This window comes from Stegostoma tigrinum, chromosome 10 (genome assembly GCF_030684315.1).
Source record: "Stegostoma tigrinum isolate sSteTig4 chromosome 10, sSteTig4.hap1, whole genome shotgun sequence".
NCBI classification, from domain to species: domain Eukaryota; kingdom Metazoa; phylum Chordata; class Chondrichthyes; order Orectolobiformes; family Stegostomatidae; genus Stegostoma; species Stegostoma tigrinum.
In genome coordinates this window covers 69,297,292-69,311,795 of record NC_081363.1, presented here as the reverse complement: position 1 = coordinate 69,311,795, position 14,504 = coordinate 69,297,292, and the positions used below count along the sequence as shown (strand labels likewise).

Genomic DNA, 14,504 nt, shown 5'->3' with positions numbered 1-14,504 from the left:
CGTGCGTGCGTGTGTGTGTGTGTGTGTGTGTGGCGGGGGGGAGTGCAAGACACATTGCAAAACACCAGGTATGTAATTAACTTTATTCATATTCCACCACCCAGGGAAAACACCCATAGGACCAAAGAACCAGTAATGAGCAGAGCCCTGTAGGGGCAATGCCTATGCGAATGAAAAAGTGAAGGGGAGGGTAGGGGTCAAACCAAAGTAGAGTTGGAAGGAGAAATAAAGCACTTCATTCCCTGCAGTGCACACCCCTCCTTGTAGACGTGCGGATTCCTGAGCAATGGCTCTCAATGGCCGCTACTCCTGATGGAGGGTAGGCTCAGTGCAAGATGACAATGTCCCAGACAGTGATCAGGTATCGGTAAAAGACAGGCAGAGGCCTGAGGGTGACCTGCAAACCGTCATGGTCGATGAACAGGAGCATAGTGCCATAATTGAGGTACACACCTTGTCAAAAAAAATGTTGCCAGGACAGCAGTGTTTCTATATTGGAGCAGTTAATTAGTAGAAGTTAATATATCTATTTACTTTGATAAGCATTTCAACAGAGTTGTAGTTAAACCAATCCTTTTATTTCTGTTGTCTGTATTCTAACTGTAGTGTAAAAATAGTGTTTTGCTTAACGAGTAGTTTGACCAATTGAATTGCATCTGGAACACAATAACCTTGCACTTGCCTTTAAAATAAGAAAAAGGTAGGGTGCAGATGATCTTCTGAATATATTTTGACGGACTCTGACCCATATCAACAAGCTATTCGAGGCCCTATTTACTGCAAAAGTTATGGCCCTGACAATTATTCTGGCAATAGTACTGAAGAGTTGAGCTCCAGAACTTACTGCTCCTCCAGCTAAGCTCTTCCTGTACAATTACCACTCTGGCATCTACCTAACAATGTGGATAATTGCCCAGGTACATCCTGTATGCAAAATGCAGGACAAATCCAACCCATTTCAAACGCTTCCCCATTGGTCTACTCATTCATCAATTAAGTGATGGAACGTGTTATTAACAATGCTATCTTACAACAATAACACACTCAATGTATCCAGTTTGGGTTCTGCCAGGCCGTTCAGCTCCTGACCTCACTACAGCCTTGGGCTGAATATGGACAAAAAGTCTGCATTCCAGAAATAAGATAAGTGACGGTGTCTGACATCAAATGCCACATTCAACTAAATGAGGCAAAAAGGAGCCCTGGTAAAATTGGAATCGGGTATCAGAGGGCAAACTTGGCTCATTGGAGTCATAACTGGCGAATAGGAAGTGGTTGCTGGAGGTCAGCTCCTGGACATCTTTGCAAAAGTTCAAGGTAGTGTCCTAGGCCCAACCCTCTTCTGCTGCTTCATCAATGACCCTCACTCCATCGTGAGGTCAAAAGAGGGGATGTTCACTGATTGCAGAATATTCAACACTGTTTGTGACTCCTCAGATAGATACGCAGTCTATTTTCAAATGCAACATGATTTGGAAAATTTCCAAGCTCGGTCTGACAAGTAGCAGGTAACATTTGCACCATACAGATGACAGGCAATAACCATCTCTGATAAGTGACAATCTAACCACTGCTCCTTGATATTCAATGGTGTTATTGTCACTGAATCTATTATCTCCACTATCAGCATGCTGGGGGTTTAACATTGACCGGAAACTCAGCTGGACTCATCACATAAATGGAGTGGCTACAGGAGCAGGTCAGAAGTTAGGAGTACTGCAGTGATTAACTCAACTCCTGACTCTTCTGAACTCCTGACTCCACCATTTACAAGGCACAAGTGAGGAGTGTGATGGAGTACTCCCCATTTTTCTGGATGAGTGCAGCCCCAACAACATTCAAGAAGCTTGATACCATCCAGGACACAGCAGTCTGCTTGATTGGCAGTACATCAACAAGCATCCACCTCCTCTACCACCAATGCTCAGTCACAGCAGTGTGTACCACCGACAAAATCCACTGAAGAAATTCACCTAAAGTCCTTAGCACCTTCCACTTAGCAGGACAAGGGCAGCAGCAAGAAGGGAGCACCATCGCTTGCAAGTTTCCCTCCAAGCCATTCACAATCCTGACTTGGGATATGTTGCTGTTGTTTCACTGTCACTTGGTGAAAATCCTAGAATTCCCTCTCTAAGGGCACTGTGTGGCAACCTACAGCATGTGGATTTCAGTAGTACAAGAAGGAAGTTTACCACAAGCTTCTCAAGGGCAGCTAGGGACAGGCAATAAACACTGGCCTAGCCAGCAGTGTCTGTGTCCCTTGAGTGAATAAAAAGAAGTACCTATCTGCTTCACTTGTCCTTTGGGCAAGAAAGTCTCCTTTACCTGGTCTAGATTACACGTGACTGTAGGCCTGGAGAGATGTGGTTCATTAGCCAATTACTTCAAAGGAAGTTAGGAATGGAAAACAAATGACAACCTTGCCAATGACATTCCACAATGTATATAAAAGAACAAAAAATCAACTGTTTTGCTTGACCTATGAATCTCTCACTTTGTGGCTCTTCTGTTATTGTGTCCCCTGGCTACCAAACCATCTGCCTCCAAAAACAGTTTCTCCTCGTTTATCTAATCATTACCCTTCATGCTTCAGACTGCTTCTATTAAATCTATCTTTAACCATTTCTCCCAGTTTGTTTCCTCCACAAGCAGAGATTGACACGACTGTGTGCCTATATTCTCTACAGATCAAAAAAAAGAGATCATTTAAACAAAACTCGCCAAACTCTTACAGATGTCAACAAAGTAGATGCTAGAAATATGTTACCTAGGCTGAGAAGGGGAGTGTCTAGTAGGGTCTGACTTGATTACATTTGAGGATGAGAATTATTATTAAATAGAATCCTCCAATCATACAATCTTTTGCTGAAAGAGGCCCATTCTTCTGCCCTTTCCATACTTTTTAAAAAAAATTCCCTATTACTTTTGTTGTGAATTCTTCTTCCTTCACTCTCTGCTTGAGCATTCCATTGTTTAGTAACTAACTGCGCTGGTGGTAATGAATTTTATGCCCTTTCCTTTCTGGTTCATTGACCAGTGGAAAAATAATTTTGTCTTTTAACTCATCAAACCCTCTCAATTTTGACACATTCCAGAAAGGAAGATAACAATTATTACTTATTTGGTAATTAGAGGGCAATCCATTTTCACTTCTCTATCATTTTAAGCCTTTTATTTTTCATAGCTTTGCCTCCCCTTTTACAATGACATCTAGTGATGTCCAATGGAGTGGTGTGCCAAAACTTCTGATTAGTGTTCTGCGGACATGGGTTTGAATCCCATCCTGGTAAATGTTGAAATTTCAGGAATTAAAAGCTAGCCTACTGTCATTTGTTGTTAAAAACCTATCGGGTCCACTAATGTCCTTTCAGGAAGGAAATCAGCTGTTCTTGCCTCCATGTGACTCCAAACTCTCAGCAATTTGTTTGATGCTTAACATCCCCACGAGGTGTTAGGATGAACAATAAACACTAATAGAGGTAGTGATGCCTGTATCCCATGAACAAAAAATTTTCTTAAAAAACTCATCTATGATATTTCCAATGTCTTGACACAATTTCCTGAGGCAAAATGCCCTGGCTAGCTCAGTTGCTGAAGGGTGGTTTGTGATGCAGAGCATTGCCAATAATTTGGGTTCAATTCTTGCACCAACTGAGGTTACCATGAAGGACTCTCCTCAGTCTCTCTCCCCACCCGATTTGTGATGACTCTCCGATTTAAGCCACTATCAGTTGTATCTCTCTTTACATTTACCAATAATTCCTCTATGCAACTTAATGTGCACCTCCTCTTCTTAATTCCTGCCAAAATGTATCATCTTGGATTTCTGTTTAAACTTTATTTGATATTGACCAATCTTTCAAACTGTTTGTCCTGAACACTAATTGTTCTATAGTTAACATATTTGCTTCTTTTATGTTGATATCATGAGCACTATAATTCAGTCCAGGTGAGAAACAAGGTCAACAACAACCTCTGAGATTACTGCCATTTAAATCCTTTGTAATCATAAAATATCCAGAAAGAATCATACTTTTCTGTCCTATGAATAATCTTTATTCATTCTGCCATAATTGTTTGTAAACTGTGTGGCCAAATGCGATTGTCAAACCATCTTCAAATGCCTTTTGTACACGACACCAATGGCATTTCCTTTAGCAACACATTCCACTGTATCCTCAAATGATTTGTAAATTTGTCACCACCGTCTATTACAAATCTATTGTGTCATTACTTAAGATGACATCTTTAAATGAGTATTGATTTTATTCTGAATTATGAATTCAAGAATCCTATCTGCTGGCTATAATATGCTGACTAGATTATGGCTATCCCAATTTATCCCTTTCTCTTCCGAGCAGAGGTCCTTTTATTGATAAATCTCTTGTGGCATACCTTCCATATTCAAGCATGTTTGAAATATTGTGGACAGAACTCTGCTATTTCCTGTCTGAGCATATCAGGCCAAAATGGCCCATTACTCTTTTTAGCTTGAGTTCCACCCATGTCATTCCAGTGTTCATTTTTTGATCTGTAATTGTTAAGATGACCACAATTTTTCATTCATTTGGTCACTCTGTTCTATGAAAACGGGCAAAATACTCAATAATATTTCTTTCATTCCATTGTCTCCATAACGTTTTCTTCAGTAATTTGCCAACTCCTTATTCTGAAAATTTATTTTACATCTTAATTGTAGATAAATAATTTATTAACTTACTGTGTGTCTTCATAGCTCCCTGGTAGTCATTCTAATCTTGCTTCCCTTCTAAAATTTAGTTTTCTTTTATATAAGCTCTGAGTTGTTTCTTTAAGATATTTTAATTTTGCTAATTATCCAATGAATGTAGCATTCTCTGCAGAACCTTCTCATCAAACAGTTCTGACACTCAATGGTATCAGCATGGTGGGGCAAATGTGTGACACAAAGGGAACCTTGATCTTAATGTCAGTTTTCAACTTTTCTATAAGTTAACCAAGATTGGCCTTGAAACCCTGCACAACTACTAATGAGCACTAGAATCAATATGCCAGTAAGGCACAGCACTTTTGTTTTCATTCTTAACGCAGCGGATTGTGCAAAAAGTAGGCACTTTTTTTCTACCATATGAGTATAACTTTAATCAATGTCATGGTATTTCAGGCAGGCAATTATAAACCATAATTACTAAGTGCTGTTTTAATGACTGGATTCAGTGCATTTTTCTCATGATAGAAATCTGATGTTTATCTGTCAGATTCTAAACTTTTGCAATAATTCTGTGAATGGACTCTCTCTGAGCTTATTTTGTGATGTTAGATTTTAATGTTGAGGAATTTCACTGTGCAGTGTCTTTGTCCCTTTTCAAGGGAGCAAAACAACATCAGTTGCAGCCTGAAGCAGTTCAGTCAAGACTGTGAACTCAATTTCCATCACAAACCTGAGCATCATTTGATGGGTAAGTTGTTGGAGATCCTGAGAGATGGGATTTGCATGCATTTGCAGAGGCACAGACTGATTAGGGATAGTCAGCTTGGCTTTGTGCATGGGAAATTATGTCTCACAACTTGATTGAGACATGACCAAAAGAATAGATGAAGGCAGAGTGATTGACAATATCTACATGGACTTTTGTAGAGCCTTTGACAATGTACTGCATGGTAGACTGGCTAGTGACATTAGATCACTTAGGATTCAGGGAGAACTTGCCAATTGGATACAAAATTGGCTTGATGCTGGGAGGCAGATGATGTTGATGGACAGTTTTTTTCATGCTGAAGGCTTGTGATCAGCATTGTGTCACAGGGACTGGTGCTGGGTCCATTGCTGTTTGTCATTTGTCATTTATATAAACAATGTGGATGAGAATTTAGGAGGTATAGTTTGTAAGTTTGCAGATGACACCAAAACTGGTGGTACAATGGACAGTGTAGAAGATTATCTAAGATTACAAATAAATCTTGATCAATTTGGCCAATGGGCTGAGGAGTGGTAGATGAAATTTAATTTGGATAAATGCAGGGTGTTGCACTTTGCTAAGACGAACAACAGCAGGACTTGTATAGCAAATGTTAGCACTCTGGGCATTGTTGTAGAACAGAGAAACATAAGGGTTCAGGTACATACTTCTTTGAAAGATGCGTCACATATAGACAGGGTGGTTAACAAAGTATTTGTTAGGTTGGCATCATTTATCACACCATTGAATATAGGAGTCGGGATGCCATGTTGTGGTTGTATAGGATGTTGAATAAGCCTTGGTTCCTTTCTAAAAATAAGAAAATTTTGGAGTGTAGTCTGTTTTACATATTGTCTCCATAATTATAGATTCAAAAAATCCTGTGTTGATTTGTAACATGAATTTCCCATATAACATTGTGCATGGTGAATGTGCTTGGCTTACAGCTTATAGAAATAGACATAGACAATTCTGTAGAAGTTTCAATTAAGACCAAAAGGCATCATTTCAGCAAATCCATGCTGATGTATAATCTCTATAGAAGCAGTTATCATACTCCTCTTGCGTGCCTTTATTTTGCTTTTTCATCAACTGACAATCCAGCATATTCTTAAAAATATTTGTGTAGCCTCTGCTTGGATCACTCACTGTAGCCTCTCGATCTTTTGTGAAACCAAATTGCCCTAAATATTTTCCATCAATTATTGAAATAAGTTTTTCATCAATTTAATCTCTTCGATGAAATCATTGATAGATCTCTATTCTTAATGAACATTGTCGCAATTCCTCATATCTTCATAGTAATATTCATATGGGACAACTTCCTGTTGAATCCACTTTATTACTTTTTCTGTTTTCTCAGCATTCTTCCAATGTTCTGGACCACAAAACTATACACAGTCTTCCAATTGTGATCTTATTAAATTCATCATTACACATTGACTTTTATGTCTCCTGTTGTACAACCCAATATTCCATAAAATAGAATATGTTGATTAAAAGAGTTGGTTATTTGCATATGTAAATTCAGGTAAATGAGTATGTTTAAGTGTCGTTATAGACAGCTGCCTCCCTAACAGTACTGTAGGTGTCCTTACACCTCAAGGATTGCAATGGTTCAGGGGCAATTAGGGATGAGCAAGTTGTCCTGCTTTTTGTGGACAGGTCATACACAAGAACAACAGAGCTAGGAGAAGAAATGGACAATTCAACCACTTGAGTCTGCACCGTCATTTGGTATGATCATGGCTGATGTCATCTCGGCCTCAGCTGCACTTTCCATCCTGTTCTCCATAACCCTTAAAAACCTTTTATCCCTTCCAATGAGCCAGCATCCAACACACTCTGGGGTAATGAATTGCACAGATTTATGACCCTTGAGAGAAGTGCATGTGGGCAATTTTCCAAATTGTTGCATAGATGTTAGTTTTGTAGCTGCACAGCAACTGTGCAGATCAGCTGTAGGACTTCCTTTTTTGGAAGAGCGAATGTGTTTTTTAGAAAGGGTGAAGATTCAGAGGTCATTGTCCACATTGGCATCAACAACATAAAGAGGAAAAGGGATGAGATCCAGAAAAAGAGATTTAGGCAGCTAGGCAAGAGACTGAAAGACAGGATTTCTAAGACATTTGTCCCAGGATTGCCACCAGCACCACAGGCTAGTATGCCTGGTTCTGCTCCTGTGGCTCATTGAACCACGGTTAATCTCCTTAGCTGATGATAATGCTAGACTGGGGGATTATCTGAGTCATGAGGTTGGACATTATTTGAATATAACTCTATTGATGCTGATGGCCCACAGCACCTCATGGACAGAAACAGAAACATGTAAAATAGAAATAGGCCCTTCAAGCCTGCTCAAAATGATCATGGCTGATCATCCAACTCAGTTCCCTGTTCTCGTGCTTTCCCCATACCCTTTAGCCTTAAGATTAAATCTATCCCCTTCTTGAAACCGTTCAACTTTTTTCAATTGCTTTTTGTGAGAGAGTTCCACAGGTTCACCACTCTCTGGGTGAAGAAACTTCTCCTCATCTTAGTTGTAAATGGCCTACTTTATATCCTTTAGACTGTAACCCCTAATCCTAGACTGCTGGGTCATCAGGAACATCCTTCCTGTGTTTACCTTGTCTAGTCCTGTTGGATTTTTATAGGCTCTATGAGATGCTCCACCCTAATTCTTCTAAATTGCAACAAATATAATCCTAACTGATCCAATCTATCTTCATTCATCAGTCCTGAAATCCCAAGAATTTAGATTAGATCAGATTCCCTACAGTGTGGAAACAGGCCCGTTTTCCCAACAAGTCCACACCCCCCCTTGAAGCATCCCACCCAGACCCATCCCCCTATAACCCACACACCCCTCAACACTACGGGTAATTTAGCATGGCCAGTCCACCTAGCCTGCACGTCTTTGGACTGTGGGAGGAAACCGTAGCACCTGGAGGAAACCCACGCAGACACAGGGAGAATGTGCAAACTCCACACAGACAGTCGCCCGAAGCTGGAATCGAAACCGGGTCCCTGATGCTGTGAGGCTGCAATGCTAACCACTGAGCCACCGTGCCGCCCAATCAGAATCAATCTGTTAAGTCTTCATTGTACTCCCTCCAAAGCTAGAACACCCTGCCTCAGATAAGGAGAGCAAAATTCGCCTTGTACAATTTGCAGCAAGACATCTCTGCTCGAATCCTCTCGCCATGAAGGCCTACACATCGTCTGCTATCTTCACTGTTTCTTCCAACTGAATAGTGAATAAAAGCCAATTTTTAAGTAATTAGATCTGTTAAAATATATCCATTTGGCTTAGTGGGTAGTGGTACACAACACGACGGATGGCGTCTCTACCAGGACTGTGTGGTTGCTGCTCTTAAAAATACGATCATTGCAAGATGCACCTGCAACAGTTTGGTGAGGCTGAGGTTGAGCACATTTTTCCCACTTGTTGTCTCAATCCTATTTGCTATAGACCTTGTCTGGAGCTAAGTCTTTTATGACTCGGCCAACTTGGTTAGTAGTGGTGTGACTCCGGATGAGGTGCATTGAAGTCTCCCAACACATTAAGTGCCCCAGGCGCTACTACCTCTGACCTCCTCGTTAATTTAATGATTTAATTTAAGAGGGAGTTTGCCTTTCGAACTGAAATTTTTCATGCGCTTCCTAGCCATCCTCCCGCAAAGTTTTCCCAGGTTTCCTGCTGCCATTACAATCTATTTCTTGGTCCAGAACTTTCATGGTCCCCTCTAGAGGCCATTGCCATAGCTTTGTTGCAGAAGGTTTTTGGTTCTGTGTGTATTCCTGTCTGTAGTCACCCCACCACACGTTACATTCAGAAAGGCATTCTCAACAAACTCCGTTGTTGGCCATTGCAAGATGTTAGTTCAGGTAGAATTCGTATTAACTTGGAACATCTCAAATACATTATCTACCTTTATGTTTGTAATTGGTTTTACAATACCTCACCCATGTGACCATTTCTTCATTCAACCATGAGAAAAGAAGGGCAGGCAATTATTTGGATTCATAAAACCCAAATCCCTCTCCATTTCCATTCAAACATAATAGAACATGTACATGATTTAAATGCTGTTCACTCAGAGATGTAAATGTATCTAAGGTTAGTTTTGGAAAACCTTATGGAAATTTCTCTCTGATTTTTTAATTCTTTATTCATTCACAGATGAGGGTATCGCTGGCCAGGTAGCATTTATTGCTGACCCCTAATTGCCTACAGAGCAGTTAAGAGTCAACCACATTGCTGTAGGTCTGGAGTCACATATAGGCCAGACCAGGTAAGGATGGCGGTTTTCTTACCTAAAGGACATGAGTGAACCAGATGGGTTTCCCTCACCATTGACAATGGATTCATGGTCATTGTTAGACTCTTAATTCCAGATATTTATTGAATTCAAATTCCAACATCTGCTGCGGTGGGATTTGAACCCAGGTCCCCAGAATATTATCTGGGTCTCTGGATTAACAGTCCAGCGATAGTACCACTAGGCCGTCCCCTCCCCCTCTGATCTGTAAGCTTGTTCTACGTAATTGTGTGTGGACCATGAATCTCTGTATTTTCAATAACATTGCATCTTTTCTGTGTCCCTGTAGAATGACCATTTGCTGTCCATAGGGACTAGATGGTTCAATAATCAGGTCCAGAGGTCATAGTAAAAGAAAAGACAGAACAGCTAATGTTTCTTTTGCTCTACAGAATTTACCTGCATGACCCTCAAGTTCTGTCATCTCTAGTGCTCTGTATTACCAGGACAAAATGTAATTCCACTATTATTTTGAAAACATTAATAACATCTTCTCTAAACCTATAGCATGGAATAAAAGTAGCTTTGACTCATTGCTTTCATCCTAAACCTCCACTCTGGGACAGAGCCTAATTCAGTTCACCCTTGTTTGTATCTTCTCTGGTGTGCTTTGTGTGAGACTTGACTAAGTAATAAAAACAACTGGATGTCGCCTCGTGTTCCATGCATGCACCATGGTGATTGGGAGGGGCAAAATATTGTTGGTTACTTACTTACCCAAGATTATCGAGGTCCGTTATATTGCTTTAACTTCCATTTGGTCGTGAACTTGTGATAGCTGAATTTGTCAAGCATATGTTGGTGAGATATAAATATTGACAATTGTCAGCCTGGTTTATTTGGTTTATTACTCCTCCTGGAAGCACAAACACAGTGACACCCTTGTTTTTGTTGAATATGCATTCAATATTACACATGTCAATTTTGCAACATGTTTGTGCCTGCACAGGAAGGGTGCTCTAATGAATTGAAGGGATTACAAAACACTTTGTTCATGCATTGAGAGAAATTTGCTTCTGACGAAGGGTCACCAGACCCGAAACATTAACCCTGTTTGTTCCTTCACAGAAGCTGCTGAGCTTTTCCAGCAAGTTTGTTTTTGCTCCTGATTTACAACGTCCACAGTTCTTTCGATATTTATTGTTTGCCAAGGGCTCATTCCAGTCAGATAGATTATTAATAAATGATTTATTCCTCTTCAGCCAAGCAATAACAGCTGGAAAGCAAGCAGTGTGAAAAAATGAATCAATCAGCCTAAGACAATAACTTTGTCCATTTACAATGATAATAAAGCAGGGTCGCAAGGTCTATAGCACAGGAGCTGACTATTCAACCTGACGTCTCTGTATGAACATTTATATTCAGAAAGGTTGCTTTGTCATTGAAGGCTGATCAAATTTTGCAAGAATAGGAAATCCAAAATAATTAAGTTCAACCTTCAATGTAAGTGGGTTAAATCATAGCTTGAGAAAATTCCTAGTCTCAGTTTATTTTTAGTCCTTGAGACTAATTTGTGACTAATTGTGGTGCAGCAGGTTTCTGTAGGAATGTTGAGCTATCCTGTCTCAAATTAAGAACATTTCCCCAGTACCGATAATTTTTGTTTTAAAGTGTTAAGTTAAGAGGGAAATCAACTTTCCTCATTAAATTACATGATGGAGGCTTGCTAAGCACAACTGCGTGTAACTTTTAAATAGATTCTTCTGATTTGCAGATTGGCCATAACTAATCAGATCTCCAGGACCTCTGTCCAGCAAAGCCCTTCAGTGAGTGTACTGTGAACATCATTCCGAAGCAAACTCAGTCTACGCTGTGACGTTTCACAGTTCATTGTTGAGGCTCACACGAAGAGTAGATAGTTGTGGAAGGTGAAGGAGGACAATATATGTTCATGGAACCACACATAACAAGGCATTGATTACTTTGGGAAAGAAGAGGAGAGGGGAATGGAAGAAAACCATCAGTGAGGCTATTTTTTTTTGTTCTTTTAATTCATGAATGGGTAGGATTCTGCACAGATGTAGTGAGAAGCAAGGATATGTCAACAGTATTAAAAACAAATTTAAAAATATTCAGCAGGTTTGGCAGCATCTCTGAGGAAGTTAACAATGGGCTAAGTGTTACTTTATTTTAGATAAGTATCAGTTTCATCATGTTTTATGGAGTTTCTCTCCACACGGTCTAGTGAGCTTTCTTACTGCATCTTACCAAACTCGTCTCATTAACTAACTACCCTGCTTCTCTGGTGCTCCTTTCATCCAATTCTAGTCTCATTCTACTACTACCCGTACCATACTTGTGACTGTCAGGGTATACTAGAATGGACAAACATCCCTTTAAAATGCCTGAGTGAGCACCGTCAGTCTGGTGCTGCCCTGCGTGGTTCCTGCCATTTGCCCTAGACCTGATAGAAAAGGGAAAATTGACACTGCACTTCGTAGGAGGTTCTGATGTACATGTTGGAGGTGATTTGAGGTCGCCACCTGGGTCAGTTAAGTTTCAGCTACCTGGACAAATGCTCAATAATACAGGAAAAGGTCAATTAACTCGTCCAGTCTGCCAGCATAAGTGCCATCGTCATCTCTCTACTACCTTGCACTATGTCTGTTCGTCTTACTGAACCCACGTCCCATCAAGACCACTCTCACTACTGCCTGCAACATTTTCCCTACCTGCTGTCACCCATTCTAGCCCGTCAAACACCACTAACCCTGTATGCTACCTACTCACTAGCTTCGGACACCTGCTCCAGAGGTAATCATTGAGTCACCCACTTCCGTCTTCCTCAATACCAGCCTCTCTCTGTTATTCCGGGAAGAAAATATATAGAGGGTAAGTGAACAGCCCAGAGACGCAGTGTAGTCCAGTTAATGAGCTGGGAGTGTGCCCCTGAGCACAGCGTCATTGCTGCAGCATCACAATGAGAGTTGTCATTGTGCCTGAGGTGTAGTATTGATGTGCAGAACTAAGTGGGTCAGAGATGTGTCATGAGAGGCTGGCACAGGTCAGATGCCAGTGGATTTCAGAAGCACGTAGAGGGTGCCCTTAGAGCATGCCCTGAGATGTTGATGGTGTCCAACATGAAGGCCTCATGGACGGAGCAAGCTGCGAGCTGAAATATGTTGATTCTTATAAATAGCTGCGAAGGTACCCGCTCTGACTTCCATGTCAAGAATTCTTGATGTCTGGTTTGCACACGACAGGAGGTTCAATAGAAAGCTGCATATTACTGCGGTGAAGTCTGCAGGCACTAAGGTGTTTAACAAGCAATGATTCCCCCTCTGCTGCCCAGAGAGAATCCCACCTCAACACAACACCCAGACCAAAGTACGAAGATGCAGTGGGTTATCCCTGATGTCAAGATAGAGCTCACTTGACTTAGAATTATAGAATCATAGAATTCCTACAGTATGGAAGCAGGCCATTCAGCCCATCAAGTCCACTCTCAGATGCCACATCTATCTTTGACAGGTAAACGTCTAAAACAACCCTTCCAAAGAGCATCACACCTCCTATCCTTTCCTGTCCTATCCTATCCCTGTAACCCTGCACTTACCATGCCTGTTCCAACTAGCCTGCACATCCCAGGACACTTTGGGCAATATAACACAGCTAATCCACCTAAACTCCTCAGACAATTCTGCCACATTTCCTGCCTATCATTCAGGTCATTCTGTCTAATGGCACTGGTCCAGTGACCAGAAATGTTAACTCTCATCCTTTCTCCAAAAATGCTGAGTAAGCTCCACAACTTTGTTTTCTTATTCCAGACTTCCAGCAACCGCAGGTATTTTGCTTTTTGTCTCATTCTATTCTTTCATGTTCACTTCATGTCCAGCGCAGGTGGTTAGGGAATGTCGATTCTTATAAATAGCTCTGAAACCTCTCCATTGAAAGCATAATCAGGTTTTGCTGAACTCATGAGCTCATACTGATATGTTATTTTGTCTTTCCACAACTGACCGCAATCCGCCCACTTTAACAAATAACCCTCAGGAATTTAAACACCCAGGGGCAATTACCTTTACCTGTCTGCAGTAAGGGTTATTAGACAGGCATCCTACCACGTGACTGTCTGAATTTCGCAATCAGAAAGAACGTGTTGTCTTCTTGTTGTGACTCACCAGAAGATAATGCTGTCATTTAACTTTGGCCCTTTTCACCATACATTTCCAAATATGGTCATGTGTTATTTCCAGTAATGCTGAGATGATTGCTTGAACTGGGATGGATTACATGATTAGCTATGGTTCGTGTTAATGCCAGGGCGTGCTTTACGAATCATAAGCACAGTTCTGTTTTGAGCAAGAGTGTCTGTGAAAACTAATTGTACCAAATTGTGATGCCATGTTTCTCTTGATAATATTTTGTCGACTGGAGGGCCAGGAGGACAGTGTGTGTTCATTTTGTGCAAGTTTTAAAACACACCCAGAGAGGTATAAATGTTTTCTAATCCAGTTTGTTGCCAGTCATCATATTTCTTTCATTTCTTCATTTAAGCAAATTAACAAATAATTAGTAACAGATTGATGTCAGATGGATCAGGCAGAGTACAGAACCCTGAACACACGCGCCAACAGGTTCAAGAACAGCTTCTTTCCTGCTGTTACTAGACTGATGAATGGACTTTCAACTTCAAATAATGTTGAAATTGTTAACATTGATCTGGGTTCATGCACCTGCTGTGCAGTATAACCTGAATGCCTCACTCCGTCCAAGCACCCTGTGATCTGTATGTCCTTGC

The 14,504-nt window shown here is 40.8% G+C and overlaps 1 protein-coding gene across 2 annotated transcripts in view; it reads left to right on the top strand.

Annotated features, from left to right (window-relative positions):
- plek2 (pleckstrin 2) overlaps positions 1 to 14,504 on the top strand; it is a 35,446-nt gene continuing 20,942 nt past the window's right edge. The window contains exons 1-3 of one of the 2 annotated variants that reach the window (XM_059649229.1): positions 7 to 68; positions 5,350 to 5,438; positions 9,622 to 9,733. The gene's annotated coding sequence lies outside the window, so the exon portion shown is untranslated. Of the gene's footprint in view, positions 69 to 5,349; positions 5,439 to 9,621; positions 9,734 to 14,504 lie in introns of both variants that reach the window. The other variant, XM_059649230.1, reaches the window with a different exon arrangement.